This window comes from Nomascus leucogenys, chromosome 8 (assembly GCF_006542625.1).
Source record: "Nomascus leucogenys isolate Asia chromosome 8, Asia_NLE_v1, whole genome shotgun sequence".
NCBI classification, from domain to species: Eukaryota; Metazoa; Chordata; class Mammalia; order Primates; family Hylobatidae; genus Nomascus; species Nomascus leucogenys.
In genome coordinates, this window is record NC_044388.1 from 98,001,805 (window position 1) to 98,024,753 (window position 22,949).

The 22,949-nt window shown below is 46.1% G+C and overlaps 1 protein-coding gene and 1 long non-coding RNA gene across 4 annotated transcripts in view; both read right to left on the reverse strand.

Annotated features, from left to right (window-relative positions):
* The window catches only part of TTLL11 (tubulin tyrosine ligase like 11), a 288,007-nt gene that overhangs the window by 66,931 nt on the left and 198,127 nt on the right, over positions 1-22,949 (reverse strand). The window lies entirely within an intron of this gene.
* The window catches only part of LOC100581815, an 83,414-nt gene continuing 62,533 nt past the window's right edge, over positions 2,069-22,949 (reverse strand). Inside the window, exon 2 of the long non-coding RNA XR_121650.2 lies at positions 2,069-3,008. This is a non-coding gene — a long non-coding RNA (uncharacterized LOC100581815). The remainder of the gene's footprint in view (positions 3,009-22,949) is intronic.

The following is a 22,949-nucleotide window of genomic DNA, read 5'->3' on the forward strand; positions in this document are numbered from 1 at the left end:
AGTAGGTGGTCCTCTAAGCCCCTGTCCTTGACCTGCTCCCTGCCCACAGTCTTCCTGGGCGATCTTATTCACAAACGCGATGGCCTGTACCTCGTGCCACCTCTCTGTGTCTGGGATGCCTCTGTCCTGCCCACCCCTTCACGACAGCCAGGTCCAAATCCTGCTCATTCTTCCAAGCTCACTCTAGACAGCAGCCCACAGCCTTCCTGGATCCTTCCCACTCAGAAATACTCTCTTCCTGATTCCCACAGTACTTCATAGTGGAATTTATCATTTTCTAAATTTAAATCACAGTCATTTAAGTTTGTGGCTTCTTTTTCCTGATAGACTCTGAGTTTGCCAGAAATAGAATCCATTTTTGTTCCTCTGGCAGTACTGTACATCTAATAGGTGATACAAAAAAGACATGCTGATACATGACTGTGTAAGTAAAGTATTCTTTAAGACAGAGAACATGAAGAATTTGGAGTAATTTTGCCTGAAGACAAGAAAATGGGCAAGATGACTTTTGGGTGTCATTTTTCAGCTTATGGGTCTATAAACCCATCTTTAGGGCAAAAATACCATATTAATAATTTATGGTGATGAGAATAACGGTCACTGTGATTCCACCCCTTACCAATTGTGTGGCCTTAGGAAACGGGCATCAACACTAAGCCTCTGGCTCTCTTCTGTAAAATGGAGATGGACGATAAAATCCACTCTCCAGAGGTGTTGAGGGACTTGATGGGCTGGTATAAACAAGGGGCTGGCACCCTGGTTGGAACATCGTAAGTACAAAAGAAATGGTAGCTGTTATATGACTCCTTTGACATATATTTACTGAGTACCAACTCCGTAGCCAGGGATGTTGGGTCAACTCAAGCCCCACCTCCTCCAGGAAGACTTCGCGGCCTCCTTCGACCCATTACATTCTTTCCTCAAAGAGCTTTGGTCCTATCAAGATTAGATTTTTTTTTTTTAAATCCAACTAATAAATGAGGCATGCCTATTAGCAGTCAGGTCCAGAGAGAAAGTCTAACTTTTTACTTTATGCAATTTGAATTCCCTGAACATAGAGCTGTTGTCAAAATCCATTAAAGTATTTAATTTCTCTTGTCACTGCGCAATTCCCCAAGCAGACATCCAGACAGTTTGCAGTGGTGTTTCTCACAGAAGTACTAAATGTTTAGTTATCAAGGTACAGTTTTTAGATGATGCCTCCCCGATGGCTCTGGAGACTCTAGAGAGACTGTGTAAGTTCAAGCACAAGGTTAAGGCAGGCAGCAGAGTGGCGAGAGCTGCAGGGAAGATGAATCACGCAGGCCTGGGCTTCAGCTCTGACACTGCCACTTCCTGGCTGACTGACTTTGGGGAAGGTACTTAACCTCACTGAGCATCAGTTTCCTCATTTGCAAAGTGGTGACAGCACCAAACCCACACGGCTTTAGTGAGCACGAAGTGGAATACCAAATGTAAAGAACTTGGGAGAATGCCAGACACATCACTGGTCCTCGACACAAGATGGCTTAAAGATCCCAGAGATATGCAGATGCACAGACTGGGGTCTAGAGGCTGCCGTCCCCATCCACCTCCCCCTCCCAGAGGGACAGCCCTAAGGAGCAGTGTGTTTATGGCGACACAATGGCCAGACCCACCGGGTCCTGCCTCTTCACAGTAGCCTCTCCCAACACCCATTCAAATCAATTATTACCCCACTTGACCGACTCACCCGGTGGGAGCCAGAGGTTTCCATGCCAACAGGAATGTGGTGGGCATCCCAGCCCCCAAGAAAGAAAACAAAAGCGACTCTTTTAGTTTCCCTACTAACAAGCGCGGAGCTGAAGTCAGAGCTGTCTCTTTCTCAGTTGTCATGGCAACATCCACTGACCTACCCCGTCCTGCCAAACACACACGCGGGAGAGGGAGAGGGCAAGGGGGATGTGTGGGAGGTGGTGGTCCAGGGATGAGGGGCAGCAGAACCGCTCCACAATGCTCGGGAGAGAAGTATAAAAACACCCGCTTTTACAAAAAAAAAAAAAAAAAAAAAACCACTGCAAAAAATGCACACCCCTTGCCAGGGAATGGAGAAATTCCAGTTTTCATTGTGTCGTTTCTTTGGCGATTATGAACAAATTTAGAGCCTATTCAAAAGGCCAGTTCAAACCAGAAGAGGAAACAATTATTAATTTCTCAGCTACGACACAGAGACAGGGGGCGCTTCACTTGTACCTTTCCTGTCCTGCTCAGCATTTGGGAGACTGGGGTTGATGCTACTGTCTGCTGCCTCTCGCCACAGCTCAGGGCACAATCTACAGGGCAATTTCCCCCTCCTGACCTAATGCAGCCTCAACAGCAGCTTGGGAAGAATAAAGCAAGGCACCCACTCTGCAGGCAAGAAAACTGAATGCTGCGTCCACAAACCCATGAGTACCCACTTCTGTTTTCTGTTTTCTAGTTTGCTCTCTGCCCCCAGAAGTCTTCACCCAGGAAAACACTTGAATTTGCCCAGATGGGATCAATTATTTCCCACACTCTTAGTCTTCGTGTAGCTTTGACGAATCATTTTCTGGAAGTCCAACGCCTGCCAGAAAATCCACCCAGATAGCCCACTTGCATCTCAGTAGTCCAATGTTCCAGGATGAAGATAATACATCCCCTTGAACCTGCTTCTTGCTATTTCCATGTTGTTACTGGCAACTTCATCCCCCCAGTGAGCCAAGCTCAAAACCCTGAAGTCAGCTTCAGATTCTCCCTCTTCCTCAGCCTGGTTTCTGGGGACTTGTACAGAAGTCTTCCACTGTCCGTTTTCCATTTGGAGGCTCTGATTCAAATATTCTGGGGCAACCTAGCAAGTGGAAAGCAGTGAACAGTGGTTAACCACAAAGGCTTGGAGTCAGGATGCTGGGGCTCTCGCTGCTTGGCCACCTGTGTGCTAAGCACATCCTCTCATTTGATTCTCACCACGACCCCTTTGAGGTTAGGATTCTTCTTCATATGATCCCCAGTTTCCATAAGAGATTGTTTCCCTATGAGACACAGAAAAATGGCATAATTTGCCCAAGGTCATCCAGCTTAGAAGTGGCAAAGCCGGCTTATGATTCTGGATTGGCTGGACTCAAAACTCTCACTCTGAACCAATATGCATAGCTCCTTCCCACCCAGCCACAGCTCTTTTTCTTTCTTTCTTTCTTTTCTTTCTTTGAGACAGGGTTTCACTCTGTTGCACATGCTAGAGTGCAATGGTGTGATTATGGCTCATGGCAGCCCCAAACTCCTGGCCTCCTGCAATCCTCTTGCCTTAGCCTCTCAAGTAGCTGGGACTAAAGGCATTGTTCACCACTCCTGCCTAGTTTTGGTATCTTTAGTAGAGACAGAGTTTCTTTATGTTGGCCAGGCTGGCCTCTAACTCCTGGGCTCAAGCAAACCTTCTGCCTTGGACTCCCAAAGTGCTGGGATTACAGGCATGAGCCACCATGCCCAGCCTATAACTTTCTTAAGAACAGGGCCCATCACTTCATGTTTATATCTCAGCACTGACACCAAGGCCTGCCTTGCAGCACCTGGTGAGTGCCACCTGATCAAAGCTCCATAGAGTGTCTTAGCTCGGAGCTGACCAGCCTGGGTTCCATGCCTACTGAGACCCCTTCTCCATATGTGACTTTGGGGGAACCATCAGGTAACAGCTGGAAGGCTGCAGTGAGCTGAACACTGTCCCCCAGAAGATATATCCAAGTCCTAACCCCTGAAACCTGTGAATGTGACCTTTTCTGGAAAAAAAGAGTCTTTGCAGATATAATTAAGGATCCCAAGATCATTCTGGATTTAGAGAAAGCCCTAAATCTGGGGACAGATGTTCTTATAGGAGAGAGATAAAGGGAGATTTGATGCAGGCATACACAGAGGAGAAGGCCATGGGAAGCCGAGGGCAGAGGCTGGAGTCATGCTACCTGGCCAAGAGCTACCAAACGCTGGAAGAGGCAAGGAAGGATTCTCCTCTAGAGCTTTGGAGGGGGCATGGCCCTGCAGACACCCTGCTCTCAGACTTCTGGCCTCCAGCACTGTGAAAGAAGACATTTCTGTTATTCTAAGTCACACAGTTTGAGGTAACTTGTTAGGCAGCCCTAGGAAACTGATGTAAGAGTCCAGTGTCCTTATGTCCAACCTAGGTACCCTTGGGGGTTACTGTGAGATCATGTAACTGGAAGCAACTAGAATAGTGCCTGGTGCACAGTAGGCCCTCAATAGATGCTAGCTGAACAGCACTAAAACATTCTCAGTCAATATCCTGGAAACTTCTTTCCCAAGGCACACCTGGCTGACTGCCTCTGTCTACATTCTCAAGCTCGTAAAATGTTTAACTTCAGAACCCATGAGCCAGAAGGAGGAGCCACAGGGAGTATCTCCCTCTGAGCCCAGCTGTGTGGGATGAACGGGCAGCCAGCAGAGATGTTGGTGTCCTTGTGAGGCTGGTAACTAAGTACTGGCCCATCTCCAGCCCAAGATGATGAGCCTGTCACGGTGGGTTTCACAAAACATCTGTTTCAGGAACAAGCCTATTGTTTCAGGCAAGCTCTAGAGATAATAGTATGTTTTTCCTATATACAGCCATGACATGTTCACTGAAGCTGAATATCTCTAAATGTGACCAATTTCTTAAGTGGCAGAAGCCCATCAAACTCTTTGAGAACATATATGGCATGTGGGCAGCCCAAGCGGCTTCCTTTGCTGCCACAGAGCTAAAGCAACACTCATTCTGGCTTGCAGGTAGGCGGTGAGAGTGGGTGGAGGTAGCGGTGGTGATTTCTGTGAAATTGGTACCTCTAAAGGTTATGCTTCATTCTGCAAGGGAGTCAGGTCCCCAGGCTTCATGCATATGGATGGCGGTGGTGGTTGAATGATAACCTGCAATTTCTCTTCCCCACGTTAATCGACTTGGGTTGGCTACCGAGAGTTTGACTAGGAATCGCGATGCCAGTACGCATACCAATGATCCCAGGATCTCAGCTCAGCTCTGCCGGCTTCGACTCAATTCCGGCCTGAGATAAGAAAGCAGTAGTGCGGTGTCCCGCGTGAGATGAGCAGACTATGCCTTGGCATGAGATAGAGAGACGGCCAGAAGGCCAACCACAGCAAGGAGAGCTGGGACACTTTCCCACAGGCGAGGGGAAACTTGGGCCAATGAAGCAAATGCTTCAAGATCCCCCATGAAGAAAGTGCCTCCCCCGCAGCAAGCTGTCCCCCGTCCTTCCTCCCAGGGGAGGAGTGGGATGTGAGCTCCTTCCCTCGGCACACAGATCAAGTCTGGAATACATCTGGTGTCTGGTGTGCTGCTTGGGAGTCAGGCCTGAACTGCTTGGGGGCCCCCAGGCAGCCCCAGCACCCAGTAGGGGTCTGGAGTGAGTCAGCTTCCTGGCCCCAGGAGCCCAGTTAGCCCGAAGCTGCCCTGGCTATTGGAGCCTCCACTCTCAATCCCTCTTTGCTCATCCAGGTGGGACACTGGCCTGCAGCCTTGGCCCAGGTCCCCTCTCCAGTTCCTGGCTCTATCCCCCTCCCCTTCCTCACCAGACCGCTGCTGGGATCCCAGGATGCCACAGGGTTAAGCCCACCCTGGCTGTCCGAGAAGGTCCCAACGCCAGGTCTTTATAGCTCAGAAGGCAGTGGCTCTGGTATAACCTCCCCTAATTATCCTGTGCCCTGCAGACTGCTCCCAGAGAGCACTGGGCAAAGGAGTCAACACATGTGAAGAGGAAATAGCTTCAAGCCATAGAGACCAGCAAGCTCAAGGTCCTCATTCTGCATGTAGACAAGTTCTGGAGATGGGAGGTGTGGCTTGTTCAAGGTGTCCTGGCACTTAGGTTTTAGGGCTCAAGAAAGAACCCGGGTTTCTGCACTCCTAGTGCAGTTTGCTGGGACGATGTTCTTGGCTCTTCTTTGGGCCAGTATCAGCTCTTTGCAGACAGGGGCTGTGTCTGACTCATTTCTGACTCTTCAGCAAAAGCATGGGGCCAGGCCCGGAGCAGGGAATCAGTCAATGTTACTTAGACTTGGCTTAGTTACTTAGAATCAGTCCCCTTTGTAAAACGAATAAATCAGACACAGACACATTACTGAAGCCTGCACAAAGGTATGGCTTCAGGATCTTCAAATACCTCAACTACGAGCAGGGAGGTGCTATTTCTGCCTATTAAATGGCATGGAAGTAGAAAAAGATGTCAGGTCACTATGTGAATTTTTTCTTACATAACTGTGATCCTGTGTCCACACAGTAACAGCCGCTATGGACTGGAGGTTGTGGCTGACATGCAGGCACTGGACTGGGGGCCTCGGACACAGGTCCAATTTAGTCCTGCTCTCAGCCCTCCCAGGCAGGAACTATCAGCCCAGATAGCGCTTGATAATAGGTAGAAACTGAGGCTTAAGCTGGTTCAGTGCTTTGCCCAAGGACACATAGCTCCCAAGTGCTAGAGCGTGGATTTTAGTCCAGGTCTGTGCTGTTTTACCTGGATTGGGTTGTTCTGACATTAGAATAGTAATAATAACTAATACATCGTGAGTTTACTCTGTGGCAGGCATGTTAGGTGCATGGATTCATTTAATTCTCACAACAACCCTATGAGGTATCTCTACTTTACAGATGGGGAAAAATAGGCCCAGAGAAGTGAAATAATTTTACCAAGTAATCAAAGCCAGCCTAGAAGACAGGGAGGGAATAGTGAGAGACAGAGAGAGCTCAGAATAAGAGGCTGGAGGTGCACGAGGAGCTCTGGAGTTGGGCTGGATTTGCTCACTATGTGATTTTGGGCAAATTACTTGGAGTACGTTTTTAATTTTTGGAAAAATACATATAATATACAATTTACCATTTTAATTATTTTAAGTGTATAATTCAGTAGCATGATGTACGTTCATTGCTGTGCAGCCATCATCACCTTCCATCTCCAGAACTTTTCTCATCGTCCTCCCCTGAAACTCTGTCCCTATCAAACAATAACTCTTGACTCCCCCACATCACCCCCAGCAACCACCACTCTACTTTCTGACTGTATGAATTTGACTACTCTAGGTGCCTGATACAAGTGGAATCATGGCCAGGTGCAGTGGCTCACACCTGTAATCCCAGCACTTTGGGGTCAGGAGTTTGAGACCAGCCTGGCCAACATGGTGAAACCCCGTCTCTACTAAAAATACAAAAATCGGCAGGGCTTGTGGGGGTTTGCCTGTAATTCCAGCTACTCTGGAGGCTGAGGCAGGAGAATCTCTTAAACTCGGGAGGCGGAAGTTGCAGTGAGCCAAGATCGCACCACTGCACTCCAGCCTGGGCAACAGAGCAAGACTCCATCTTGGGCGGGGCGGGGGGTGGTGCCGGGGAGGAAAGTGGAATCATATAGTGTTTGTCCTGTGTATCTGGCTTATTTCACTTAGCATAATGTCCTAAGGGTTCGTCCATGCTGTAGCATGTGTCAGAATATCCTTCCTTTTAAAGGCTGAGTCTGTTTATTCATTCATTCATGGACATTGTGAATAATGCTGCTATGAACAAGGTGTACACAGGCAAGTTACTTTTCAGTTAGTCATTTTTCTACCCCAATTCTGAGCCTCCAGCTTTGTTCCTGACACAGAGGAGGGAGTCCCCATCCATCCAGTGTCTGGGCCAGAAACCAGAGAGAAGAGATTCATTCTCCCTCCCCTCACAAGCATCAAGCCAGCCAAGTCCTATCCCTCCTGTCACTGCAGTTCACACACATCTCTGCCATCACTTGTCACCTCATCATGGGTCACCCGAACTTCAACAGCCTCTTCACCAGTTTCCTGGCTCACAACCTCCGCTTTCAATGTGTCCTTCATGTCATAGCCAAAACCCCAAGCCTGTCCCTGGCTCACTCCCTCATTTCCTTCAAGTGTGTGTCCAAGTGTGCCCTTCTCAGGCAGGCCTCCCCCAACCACTCTGCTTACAAGTGCAGCCCACACTCTTTCCAGCCCTCCAGAGCTCTCCCTGCTTCATTTTCTCCATAGCGCTCATCACCACTCATCACAGTATAGATTTTACTCATTTATTTTGTTTATTTTCCATCTCCTGTCCTCTCATCCTCCACCTCCCATCAATAATGGCAGTTCACAAAGGCGGGATTGTTGACAGTCTTGTGCACTTCTGACTCCATCCTGGTGCAGAGTAAGTGCTCAATAAACACTGCCTGGGTGCATGAATGCATGAATGGGTGCATGAATGCATGAATGACTGGCTCTTCTCTGCCTACAGAGTGAAGTCTAAACTCTCTGGCCTGGTCAAGCCCTTGACTTTGGGTCCCTCTCTGGCCCCATCTCAGACCACAGTCCTATTTAAGCTCCAGCCACACTGCCCTGCCCCCTAAGCCCTCCTGCTGTCTGATAGACAAAGACCCTAAGCCTTTGTGTGAACCTGGCCTCTGCCTGGAACTTCATTCCTTCCACCTTGCCCTACCCTTCTGCTGGCTTGTGGGGCCCCCTTCACTAGGCTCCCATGACACCCTGTTTTTAACCCCTTTTGAAGCCCTTTTCACGCTATGTTACAATCGTCCTTGAACTCATCTCTAGCTGTTCTAAACTGCCAGCTCCACCAGGGCAGGAAGACCTCGCTCACACTGGGATTCTCAGCGCTGTTCACTGAGCACATCACAGCTGCACAGAAAGTATCTACTGAAAAACACGAGCAACCTCGAGAGTCTCCTCTGCTTCAACCTGAAACAATGGCAATGCCACTCCTGCAGGGTTGCCCGAGGATCAGAGATCACATACGATAGGTACAACATCTGCCACCGTGCCTGGCACAGGGCAGGCATTTAACACTAGCAGTTCAGTGCTAGCCTCTGATGCAACAGCGGGATCACAACGATTTAGGAAGATCTGCTGCCTTTGTTTAGAAGCCACCAGCTGAAGTCCTTCCATAATTTGTCATCTCTGGGGCCAGCCGGTAAGTGTCGGCCCCAGAAAAAATTCCTGTCCTTTCCTGTCTTATCCATCACATTTTGGCAGCATGCTCACTGAGCACAGAAAACGTCCAAGTTCACTTTCTTCGCAGAACTGACTGTATCTATAATCATCGTGTCACGGATTTGAGAACTTTCAGGGATTTCAAGGACCAACTGTGCAGATCCCTCATTTTATACCTGAGGATACAGGCTCAGAGAGGTTGTCTAACTTGCTCACAGTCACTCAGCCACATAGGAATTTCACCTTCTCTTTCCTTTATGCACAATTTCAATTCTCTCTGGTTGAACATGTTGGACCCTAAAGGATTTGAGGGTTTAGTCTAAGATTCTCACCTGCGCTAAATCCTCACCATTATCATCATATATATATGTGTATATATATATACACATATGTGTGTGTATATATATATATACACATATATATGATGATTATATATATACACATATATATGAGATATACATATCTTATATATCTCATATATATGAGATAATATCACTATAATCTAAAACCTATATAAAGGTTTTATATATAAATATATATTTAAAATATATAAAATATATATAAAACCTATATATAAACTATATATGTAGTGATGATAATATCTATCGATTATGAAAGTTAAAAACGTCTCCTTCTACCTTTATATATATATACATATATACACGCACACATATATATACACACACATATATGTATATATATGTGTGTGTATATATATATATAATCTTCCAATCAGCAGCATCAAGTTCATTTTAGACATTGGAAACTCTTACTGGGAAACTGTATTACTCCATTTTCATGCTTCTGATAAAGGCATACCTAAGACTGAGAGGAAAAATAGGTTTAATGGACTCACAATTCCACATGGATGGGGACGGCTCACAATCGTGGTAGAAGGCAAAAGGCACTTCTTAAGTGGTGGCAAGAGAGAATGAGAGTCAAGTGAAAGGGGTTTCCCCCTTATAAAACCATCAGATTTCGTGAAACTGATTCACTACCACAAGAACTGTATGGGGGAAACTGCCCCCATGATTCAATTATCTCCCACTGGGTCTCTCCCACAACACGTGGGAATTATGGGACCTACAATTCAAGATGAGATTTGGGTAGGGACACAGCCAGACCATACCAAGAACCTTTTCTGCAACCCAAACAGAAGGAAGTTTACTCTTACTGTCCCCGTGAATGAATGACCTGCCATCCACAGAGGGATGGCAATGTCCCGCCACATTCTCCATGGAAGAGAAGCTCCTCCCTGGAAAATACCTCTGCCTGCCCGGAAGTGAGGTCCCCATTGTCGTGGCCACTGGGAGTTCTGTTGCTGGACTGCTTTGAGTGGGGAAGGAGGCTGCTGTGGGAGCAGTGTCAGGTCTGGCAGTCAGGGGGTTGCAGAAGGATCAGGAAGGCCGTGAAGGGTGGCCCCAGTTGGAAGTGAACCCAGAACTCCCCCTCACTGGGAAGGGAGCTCTGAGTCATCAACCACCACCTACAGACTAATCCACAACCTTTGGTCCCTGAGGAAATCATTAGTTCTAATTATTATTATTAGGCATAATAACTAATTAGTGAAAATAGCTACCATTTACCGAGTGCCAACTTATGCCTGATACTTAATGCATATTATTTCTTTTTTCCTATTTTATGCCTTTAAGTTTATTTCCTATTTTCCTAATTATAAAGTCAAGATATGTTCATGCAAAAAAAAATAGTTAAATATACCAAAAAGCGGACAAAGGGGGAAAAAATCACGGTTTATTCCATTACGTACCTATGACCATTGTTAACATGTTGGTGTTTTATTTCCAGAATTTCTTCTCTGTCTGTCTGTTTCTCTAGCCTTCTCCATGCATGCATATGTGTGTGTGTGTGAGGGGGGCCATGTGAGATTTAACATAGTTGTGACCATGCTTTTACAAAAAATTACCTCTAACTTCTACAACAATCCTGAGTTGGGTACTATTATCCCCATTTTACAGATGAGAAACCTGAGGCTCAGAGAAGATGAATAATTTGCCCAGTGTCCCACAGCAGGTCTATGGCAGGACAGGGACTCATATCAAGTCTTTCTGTTATCAAAACATGTCCTTTCCCCACTCTGCCACATTCCTTCCCACTTAGCATGGAAGAACTGGGGCTAGTTGAATTACCTCTACTTCTGCTATCCCATTCCTCTGCCTGTATCTGCTGGGCCACACCCCACTGAGAGATGTAGGTAAGGGAGACAAAGATTATCCCACCTACGTCTACTCAATGGGCAGTACCCAAGGATGGAAAGCTTTGAAAGCTTAAGCTTAGATGGAGATATTCTGTCAGAAACTGGAGGGAATCTGTGTTTTCTGTGCATACAGATATCTGGAAAGCTGAAATCAGAAAGCACAATGAACTATTTGTTGCGAGCTGTTTTGCAGGAGAAAAATATAAGTATCATCTGAAGAGCAGCTGCAGGATGGCCTCCAGAGCTCTAAGGGGCTGGGCCACCACGAGCCACACCTGTGGGGAGGAAGTAATGAGCACCTGGATTCCACGTTTCACCAAATGTTTGAGCAAAGCCATGGGTACTGTCTTCATGTTGGTACCAAGCAGATAAACATGTGACATCTCTCTCCTATATGCCAAGCACTGGGCACAGGGTCTATAAAATAAATAAGACAGTGTCCCTGCCTGCAAGGAGCTTACAGCCTGGTGCAGGAGACCCCTAAAAGAAGAGACTTACACAAGGATGTAGGAAGTGCTGAGATGGAGACACAGAAACCTTTCTGGAGAAACAGAAAAGCTTTTACACTGTTGGTGGGAGTGTAAACTAGTTCAACCATTGTGGAAGAAAGTGTGGCGATTCCTCAGGGATCTGGAACCAGAAATACCATTTGATCCAGCAATCTCATTACTGGGTATATACCCGAAGGACTATAAATCATTCTACCATAAAGACACATGCACACCACGTATGTTTACTGCAGCACTAGTCACAATAGCAAAGACTTGGAACCAACCCAAATTCCCATCAATGATAGGCTGGATAAAGAAAATGTTGCACATATACACCATGGAATACTATGCAGCCATAAAAAATGATGAGTTCATGTCCTTTGCAGAGACATGGATGAAGCTGGAAACCATCATTCTCAGCAAACTAACACAGGAGCAGAAAACCAAACACCACATGTTCTCACTCATAAGTGGGAGTTGAAACAATGAGAACACATGGACACAGGGAGGGGAACATCACACACCAGGGCCTGTCGTGGGGTGGGGACTAGGGGAGGGATAGCATTAGGAGAAATACCTAATGTAGATGACGGGTTGATGGGTGCAGCAAACCACCATGGCACTACCTATGTAACAAACCTGCACCTTCTGCACGTGTATCCCAGAACTTAAATTATAGTTTTTTTAAAAAAGGTAAAAAAATTGGACCCTCAAGGTCCAATCCCTAAAATCATTAAGATGGGAGAATTCATGGTTGAGAAGAAAAGTCAGCGGGGGTCAGGGGAGGTGGGACCAACGACAGGAATAAACTGATTAAAGCCTTTTTAGCCAAGTCCTATGCTCGTTTAAATGAAAAGATAAAGAGAGGGGACTAAATAAAGATATATCTTTATCTTACATGTCTTAAATGTAGTAACAATGAGCTTCCACACTTCACTCCCTACAGAGTTTTCAGAATCCTTCTCTCTTTCATCTTGAAAAGATGTCTGGAACGTTTTGCTTTGCTGCAGATTATTAATGTTCACAATGAATCTCATTTGTGTGTGTGTGTCTGTGTGAGCTATGTTTTTGTGTGTTTGTGTGGCTGTGTTTGTGTGTGTGTGCACAGAGTTGTGTTTGTGTGACTGTGTGCATGTGTCTGTGTGTGTATTGTGTGATGTGTGTGGTTGTATGATTGTGTTTGTGTGACTGTGTGCATGAGTGTGCGGTGTGTAAGTGTGTGTCTGTGCACGTTTGTGTGGTTGTGTAAATGTGTGGTTGTATGAGTGTTAGTGTGTGTGGTTGTGTGTAGTTTTGTGTGTTTGTATGACGGTAACTGTGTGTGACTGTGTTTCGTTGCGCATATGTGTGTGTCTGTGTGGTTGTGTGTTTGTGTGACTGTGGTTGTGTGTATGTGTGTTTGTGTGAACATGTGGTCATGTGTGCTTGTGTCTGTGTGTGTATGTGTGGTTGTGTGTTTATGCGTGTCTGTGTGAATGTGTGATTGTGTGGGTTCGTGTGACTGTGTGTGATTGTATCTGTGTGCGTCCGTGTGTGTGGTTATGTGTTATTGTGTGTGTCTGTGTGACTGTGTGTGATTGTATCTGTGTGTGTCCGTGTGTGTGGTTGTGTTTGTGTGTCTGTGTGTATGTGTGGGTATGTGTGGATGTGTTTGTGTCTGTGTGTTTGTGTGGGTGTGTGTTTGTGTGTGTGTGGATGTGTGGGTGTGTTTTGTGTGTTTGTGTGTGGATGTGTGGGTGTATTTGGTGTGTGTGTATGTGTGGGTGTGTTTTGTGTGTTTCTAAGTGTGTGTCTGTGTGTATGTGTGGGTACGTGTGTGTTTGTGTGTGTGGGGGGTGTTTTGTGCATTTGTGTGTCTGTGTGTGGATGTGTGGGAGTGTTTTATGTTTGTGAGTGTATGTGTATGTGTGGGTGTGTTTTGTGTGTGGGTGTGTGTCTGTGCTTATGTGTGGGTATGTTTTTGTGGTGTGGTGTGGATGTGTGGGTGTGTTTGTGGATGTGTGGGTGTGTTTTTTGTGTTTGTATGTTTGCGTGTGTAGATGTGTGGGCATGTGTTTGTATGAATGTGTGGGTGTGTTTTGTGTTTGTGTGTCTGTGTGTGGATATGTGGACGTGTTTTGTGTGTGTGTGGATGTTTTGTGTGTATGTGTGGGCGTTTGTGTGTGAATGCGGTTGTATGGGTTCGTGTGACTGTGTGTGATTTATGTGTGTGTTCATTTGTGTTTGTGTGTGTCTGTGTGGATGTCTGTGTGTGGATGTGTAGGTGTGTTTTGTGTTTGTGGGTGTGTTTGTGTGTGTATGTGTGGGTGTATTTGTGTGTCTGTGTGTGGATGGGTGGCAGTGGGTGTTTGTGTGTGTGTGGGTGTGTTTTGTGTGTGTGTGGATGTGTGGGTGTGTGTGTATGTGGGTGTGTTTGTGTCTGTGTGTGGATGTGTGGGTGTGGTGTTTGTGAGTGTGAGTCTGTGTGGGTGTGCTTTGTGCGTTTGTGTGTGGATGTGTGGGTGTGTTTGTGTGTGTCTGTGGATGTGTGTGTTTTGTGTTTGTGAGTGTGCATGTGGGTGTGGGGGGGTGTGAGTGTGTCTGTGTGTGTATGTGTGGGTGTGTTTTGTGTGTTTGTGTATGTGCAGTTGTGTCGTGTGTGTGTGAATGTGTTGTGTGGGTTTGTGTGACTGTGTCATTGTATCTGTGTGTGTCCGTTTGTGTGGCTATGTGGGTGTGTCTGTGTATGTGTGGGTGTGTTTGTGTGTGTGGATGTGTGGGTGTGGGTGTTTGTGTGTGTCTGTGGTGGGTGTTTTGTGTGTATGTGTGGTTGTGTGTCTGTATGAATGTGTAGTAGTGTAGGTTTGTGTGGCTGTGTGTCATTGTATCTGTGTGTGTCCATTTAGTTGTGTGTGTTTGTGTGTGTTTTTGAGTGTGTGGGCTCCGCCATCTGCAGGTTCTGTTATCTCTAACTGAATAACCAGGAGTTGTTCAATTCTGCCTCTGGCTCCCACCCAAGACACGGAATGCTGGGAATGCTTCCACCTTGGTCCAGTGCAGCAGATTAATCTGGAAAGAATAGACACATTTCTTACGGCGCCCACCACGGGCTCCCCTTTCCAGGGCTAGGTGGCTTTAGCCTAGAGTTCCCAACTGTGGCCCAGGAACCCACCCCTCAGCCCTTCACTTTTAGTCATCGTCCTCTTAACACTCCTGGAGGTCAGTTCCACAGCCCCAGCCGCTGCCCTCAGCTCTCCCATCTCACACACAGTCTTGGTGCCCAACCTCTTCGGTGTCACTTTCCTACCTCTTCCCTCTCATGTCTCGACTCCGAGGCCCTCTTTCTCCTGGAAGTCGGGACATGATTCGGAACTCACACTTCTCCCGGGTCGGGACATAAGTTAGGACTCACACTTCTGGGTCCGAGGTTGCATAGATGGGCGTGCAGGAGGTGCAGGAGGCACCATCTGCAGGTGCCTGAACTTCAGTGCGGGCTCCTGGCGGCGGGGCGGCAGAGATGACTATGCAGACTGGCCCTGAGGCAGGAGGAAGCACCTCCCTCACCCGCCGCCAGAGGAACACGCTGTTCCAGCCGAGATCCTTTCGGAAACGATGCTGCGGCTAGCCTGGGAATGGGGCTCTGTTTGTGAGTGTCATGGCCATCCCACGCCAAAAGAAAAACGCGTACAGGGATCCGAGGCATGAACCAGCCGCGCACTACAGACCACGGCCTCGAGTCAGCTGTAGGTCTTTTCCTTATGACCGCTTCCCAAACTGGCTCTGCAAAGTCAATGTCAACCAATCACCTATTCCACAAATTTGATTCAAGCCACATTAATTTGCGTTTGACCTAACAGTCTAGCAGTGAATAGACTTATTACGGAAACCTGAATGACTAAGAATGTCAGCCAGCCAGCCATGCACACACAGGAAAAGATCAAAAGGGGGACCTTTGTGAGAGAAGGCATGGCTCACCCCCACACAGAGCTATGTGCTTGCAGTAGTTTTTTTCCAGTTATGAAAAAATAAAACCATACTGGTTTTCCACAGCGGATATCCACTGGGTGCTTTTAGATCTCATAACAAGCCTGAGAGGCAGGACACAGGCCCAGAGAGGTTAAGCACCTCACTCGAGATCACACAGCTAGCACGCGGTAGAACTGAGGTTCAAACCTGAGCAGGCTGAGCCGCTCTTCGCTGTTGCCTCTTCTGGGGGCTGCGGTCATTCTTCAGGCCCTGGCTTCGGCTCATTTTTCTCTCTCTTCTCGCCAGATACTCAGCCTCATCAGTGCTCCGGCCATCACCTCTGCGATGACTCCAGATTGATCTTTCCAGTTTTCCCTTCTCACCAGGCTTCCAGCCCACTCAAGTCCCTGCGGAATGTTGACTCTTAGCTACCCCCGCATCCCACAAGCCCACCTTCCCAGGCGTTTCCCTCCACACACACACACACACACACACACACACACACACACACACACACACACACAAAGTCTCCAGCTGCCCCCAGAAGGTGTTCTCAATTGCAGGAGAGCCCTTAAAGGCCACCTCCTCAGGGAAGCTTTCTCTGCCCATGTCTCCACTCTGATGTATCCCTGGGTACTCAGTTTCCCCTCGGTCCTGACTGTACCGGGCACAGCCTCTGCTGCAGTGTTTTCCCTCATTTCACTGCATTTCTCCCCATCAAATGGATGTTTTTCCTTCTTATCCCTTCTCTTTTCTCCTCTCTCTGCCTCCCTTCCCTCTCTTTCTTCTATTCTTCCTTTTTTTTTTTTTTTTTTTTTTGAGATGGAGCCTTGCTCTGTCACCCAAGCTGGAGTGCAGTGATGCAATCTCAGCTCACTGCAATCTCTGCCTCCCTGGTTCAAGCAATTCTCGTGCCTCAGCCTCCTGAGTAGCTGGGACTACAGGCACCTGCCACCACACCTGGCTTGTTTGTTTTTGTTTGTTTGTTAAGTAGAGACGGGGTTTCACCATGTTGGCCAGGCTGATCTTGACCTCCTGACCTCAAGTGACCTGCTTCAGCCTGCCAAAAGTGCTGGGATTACAGGCATGAGCCACCATGCCTGGCTCCATTCTTCCATTCTTAAAACCTGCTGTCACCACCCCCACCCCCACAGAGAGAAGAGCCGGGAAGCTAGAAAGGGAGAGACGGTGCTTGAGAAAAAAGGAGGCCGGGGAGCCTTGTTCTCTAGTGAGGGGCCAGGAGGCACTGCTGCTGCCTCTTTGGCCCTGAAAAGGGGATGTGGGGGCTTCAAGCAGATGGGGTAACCCCACTGGCTGCAATAGGAATAGCAGAGGTGGCTGAAGTGGAACAGGGAGCCAGGACAGGAAACTACAGGCCCAAGGGAATGACAGTCCTGAGATGGTGGGGCAGGGCCAGACCTGGAAGGCGAAGTGGCCGCCAGTGTGGGGGCTCTGGCAATGCAGGGTCCTAACCCTCCCATCATGGAGCAACTCAAGGTCAAGTGCTTGATGGCCGTGTGTCCACCGATGGGCCAGGCACGATGGGCGGCCTGGGCATGGCACTTAATGGGAGCAGGTCACTCTGGCCATCCCCAGCAGTGCAGCAGCGTGATCACCACTCACTGCAGCCTCAAACCTCTGGGATCAAGCGATTCTCTTGCCTCAGCCTCCTGAGTAGCTAAGACTACAGCCACATATATGGTTTAGACTTCACTTAACACATCCATGTGTGCAGCTGCAGAATGTGGTGAGATGCATGTCTGGCCAGCTGCTGGGCAGGGAAGGAGCCATAAGCACCCTCTCCTTGTCCTCATGCCTGCTCCTGTTGCTGGGTGCCCTTCTTCTTTGCCTGGCTCCTGATAACTCGGGAAATCTTGGCATTGCAGAGGGGCCCTCTCCTGCTCCAGCAGCCCCTGTGCTCATCAGACCTGAGCCCCTGTCAGGGGCCATGCTGTGTCAATGAGCTGCTGACATCACCTCCTCCCTGGGCCCCTCTGCTCCAGCTCTGCTGGCCGCCTTGCAGCTACTTGAACTTGCCAGGCACAATTCTGCCTCAAGGCCTCTGCACTTGCTGGCTGCCCTACCTGGAGAGCTCTTCCTCCCTTAGCTTGCTCCCTCTACCCTCTGCGTGTTTACTCAACACCGTCTTCTCAATAAGCCCTGCCCTAAACACTCTCTATGCACATATATACATATATATATATATATATATGTTTAGAGACAGAGTCTCACTCTTTCGCCCAGCCTGGAGTGCAGTGGCACAATTAAAGCTCACTGTGGCCTTGAATGCCTGGGCTCAAAAGATCCTCCTGCCTCAGCCTCCCAAGTGGTTGGGACTACAGGCGCACCACCATGCCCAGCTAATTTATTTTTATTTTTTTGTAGAGACAGGGTCTCACTATTTTGCCTGGGCTGGTCTTGAACTCCTGGCCTCAAGCAATCCTCCTGCCTCAGTCTCCTAAAGTGCTGAGATTACAAGCATGAGACATCTTGTCAGGCCCACCCTATATTTTAATTAATTTTTTCCTCCATTTTCTCCCTGTAAGCTCCATGAGATTTGGGTTTTTGTCTGTTTCATTCTGTTACATTCCCAGTGACTAAAGACAGTGCCACATGCATATCACATGCTTAGTAAACACATGTTGAATGAATACATTTTTAAAATTACCCTTCTAAATGTCTCTTAGGGGTTTTATGTTGTATCTTATTTAACTCTGTCAATAACCCTATGGAATAGACACTATTTCCCCCACTTTATAGAGGAAGAAACAGTAGCCAATGAGTGACAAGAATGGCTCAAAAAGTACTTATGCCTAGTAAGTGAGATTTGAAACCAGGACAGCCTCTCTAATGCCTGTGTTTATTACACTCTCCACATCACACAAGGGTGTCTCCTAATAGTCCCAGTGGCCTCTGGACCTAAATTTAGCATTTAACTAGAGCATCTTGTCTTTAGTGAGGGTCTGTTGCTCCTAGTTCTCAAGGGTCTTTATTTTGCCTCTTCTCTTGAAAGACAGGTTCATAGAGTACATAATTCTAAGTTTTCAGTTATTTTCTCTGAGCACTCAAACAGATTTCACTGACTTCTGAATTGCATTGTTACTCTTGCAAAGTCAGCTGTCAGTCTAATTACCACTGTGTTTTAGCATATAATCTGTCTTGTATCTCTGGTAGCTTTTATGATCTTTTCTTTGTCTTTGTTATATAGCAGTTTCACAGTGTATCTACCCGTGGATTTCTTTTTATTTTGCTTGAAATTCAGTGGGCTTCCTGTCAAAGATCATTGATGTCTTTCATTTCTATTCTTATTGGAAAATTCTCAGCCTTAACTTCTTTGAATATCAACTCTCTGCATTCTTTCTATTATCTCCTTCTGGAACTCCCATTGAATGTATGACCTTCTTATTCTATCCTCCATTCTTAAAATTCTCCCATTGTGTTTTCCATCTCATTGTTTGTGCTAAATTCTGACTAATTTCTTCAAATGTATCTTTCAGTTGTCTATCAGGTCTCTAATTTATTTTCAAGTGAGTCTAATCTGCCATTAAACCCACTGAGCTCCTATTTTATTTTTATTTGCTTATTTTTTTTTTTGAGATATAGTCTCGCTCTGTTGCCCAGACTGGAGTGCAGTGGTACTATCATGGCTCACTGCAGCCTCAACCTCCTGGACTCAAGTGATCCTCCCGCCTCAGCCTCCTGAGTAGCTGAGACTACAGGTGTATAGAGATGGGGGTCTCATCATGTTGCCCAGACTGGTCTTGAACTCCTGGACTCAAGAGATCCTCCCACCTTAGCCTCCCAAAGTGCTGGGATTACAGGAGTGAGCCACCACACCCTGCCTGATATTTCATCTTCTTTGTGGCTACTGTAAATGGGATTGTGCTCTTGATTTGACTCTCAGCCAGGACATTATTGGTGTATAGAAAATACTACTGATTTTTGTACACTGATTTAGCATCCTGAAACTTTACTAAAATCGTTTATCAGTTCTTAGTAGCCTTTTAGCAGAGTCTTTAGGGTTTTCTAGGTATAGAATCACATCATCGGTGGAGAGAAATAGTTTAACTTCTTCTTTGCCTATTCGGATGCCTTTTACTTTTTTCTCTTGCCTGATTGCTCTGGCTAAGACTACCCTTTGGATCTTCATTGGTAGGAATTCTTAGAGTCCCAGGCTTAAAGTTCATTTTATCAGAGTAGAACTGTGTTTGCTTCTGTCATGCGTCTGAGAACATTAACAACTTAGAACAGCTTTAAACTAAATTATAAGTATTCTGCTTTTCAAGTCATACAGATAATATGAACTCCAACTCCAAACTCTTGTGAGATTAGGCTTATGGCTCTTAAAGAAGACATTGTCTTTCCCTCCCCTGAGAGCCAAGGCCAACACTGGCAAGTATCCCTATATTGCCCTGCAGGATGGGTTTTTCCTGGTTCACTCGCTGAGAATGTGATCTTTCAGTGGTCCTGGTTTTATGTGGGAGTTTCTAATCTAATTTCCCTCATTGTTGGGTCTCTAGACTTTGTTTCTTGTCTCCATGTGGGCCCAAGGTCTAGGCCACAAGGGATTGTCAGATGCTTGCACAGAAACCCCAGTTTCAACACCTGCTCACTCCCTCTGAAGCTGCGTTTCCTCATTACTTTGTGTTTTCTCATTGCTTCTGGCTTCTGATAATTTTTTCGTACTTTCCTGCCAGCACATTCCTACATTAAATTTTTTTATTTTTTATTTATTTATTTTTTAGCCAGCATGTACTGGGGGAGTTTCTTCAGATATCTAGTCTGTAATATTGTTAGACACAGATCCATTGTGTGATTACACAAAAATTACTTTCATTGCTTTTCTCTCTTTATAAAAATAATATATATCCTCTATAAAGAAAAAATAAAACCATGGGCAATCAAGATGAAAATAAAAACCATTTCTCATCCTACAGCCCAGAAGCAACCAGTGAACGCTTTGGTGCCTATCCTTCCTTATCTGTATAAAATAGATCTTCCATATTTATTATTTTGAAAGCTTTTTCCTCCACCCAAACTATGATGCATATATTTCCCTGGACTTCACTGTTCTTTAAGAACATCCTTTTAAGTTACCAGAGTGCACAGGTGTGCCATGATGGAGGTGGTTTTGAATACAAGTCTGCCTAACTCCTGAGTTCTTACTTTTTCCATTGTTCTGTGCGAGGTATTTCCCTCTAAGCATTAGCTAAACCATAGTAGTTAGGAACCTTGGAGAAAAAGATGTTTCTCACAGACCGTTTCAATTCCCTGTGTCCCACTCTAGGCTTAGTGTGTCTTTAATTGTGTGCAGCTGGGTTTATGCTTGATCTGTTTAGCCTGGAGTTCCTACCGAGTTTTTTTTTTTAAAGATCCTTAATGGGATGTTGACGGGTTTATCTCACTCTCCTTTTTCATGCCTGTACTGTGAATTTGAGTAAGTCATCAGCAAGCCCTCCATTTATGTGTTTTTAGTGGAGTCCAGATGCTTCTTTTCTGACACAGATGGGAGTTGAATAGCAGACCCAGGGCCACAGGAATGGTCAGTGGCCACGGGAATGGTCAGCCATGCCATTCTCTGTGGACTTCTAGTTCGTCATTGTAACACGTATTGGGAAACTCTAGAGCTTTTTCTGCTCTGATATTCAGCAAGCATTTTCTCTCTCTCACAGAGTCACAGGTTATCAGACGGGGGATATCTGCAGGTTCTACACTATAGACTGTATCATCTACCCCTGGGACTCTTATCTCAAATGAGCCCAGCTGCTTGGGGGCTTTCCTATGACTACTGTAACCACATTTCCTTATCTAGAAGTTCAGACACATTGTCTGATGGCCTCAGTCCAAAGGTAATAGTCACAATGGGCCAACTCTCAGAGGCCTGCAATGTACCTGAAACTGCACTGTATTTCACATAGATCCTCTAATCCTCATACCACCCTGCGATGCAACAGGCTCCCTATTTTATAGACAGGAAAACTAAAGATTAAAGAGAGGAGCTTGCCCAGCATCACAACAAATAGGAGAATCAGGATTGGAGCCTGAGTCCCATTCTTTCCATCCTGCCGTACTGCTTTTTGCTCTTAGGTTTTTTAGAACACAGAAATTATGAGGGCATGGGAAGAACACTTAGCTAAATCTTTGGCAGTCCCCAAGGCTTGGCTGAAAAGTACCTATCATATGTATGGCAAAGCTGGATGGCACTGGTAAAAGCAGCACCCGCTTTAAACTCAAAACTGGGTTCAAATCCCAACTCTGTCACTGAGACGCTGTGTGACTTGGGCAAGTCACTTAACTCTTCAGATCTTCTGTTTTCTTATCCTTAAAATGAGGGTAATACCTCCCTTGTAAGGTTGTTGTGAAGATTAGGTGAGATTTTATATAAATACATACATGTAACGTATGAATATGAGATTACATGTATTTATTTTTATGCAATTTTTTTTTGCTTTACATTCATTTTTTTTATTTTTTATTTTTTATTATACTTTAAAAGTTTTAGGGTACATGTGCACAACGTGCAGGTTTGTTACATATGTATACATGTGCATGTTGGTGTGCTGTACCCATTAACTCGTCATTTAACATTAGGTAGATCTCCTAATGCTATCCCTCCTCCCCACCCCCCCACTCCCACCTCTCAACAGGCCCCGGTGTGTGATGTTCCCCTTCCTGTGTCCATGTGTTCTCATTGTTTAATTCCCACCTATGATTGAGAACATGTGGTGTTTGGATTTTTGTCCTTGCAATAATTTGCTGAGAATGATGGTTTCCAGCTTCATCCATGTCCCTACAAAGGACATGAACTCATCATTCTTTATGGCTGCATAGTATTCCATGGTGTATATGTATGCACATTATTTTTTATAAAATGTTTTAAACACTCATTTTACACACACAGAGATCCCATAGGCGCCCAGTGGCTGGTATAAGGTGGTCACCAACCTCTCTAGTTCTGACATGTCTATACTTCATGAATCTGTCAGTAAAAGCAAATCAGATGGTACAATTAAAAGGTTTAGGTAAATGTAAAGTATTGAAAGAGAATATTGAGGTGTATCTTTTCTTACGTGCTTTGAATGGAGTGACATTTATCTTATCATTTTATAGCTGGGAGTTTGCAGGGTTTTCCAGCTGAGCTCAGGGATACCACATACAACGTGGGTTAAATATACAGGCCAACTCAGCTTCACGCCCAGGCTAAGTCTGTCCATGAAACATAAACCGCCTTAATTCCCATATTCATGACAGAGTTCTCTTGGGGAACAGCATTTGGAGAAAATACTAACAACTAAAACTATTTCCACATTTCATAATGATCATCCAAGGGACATCTGCAACTGTGTGGC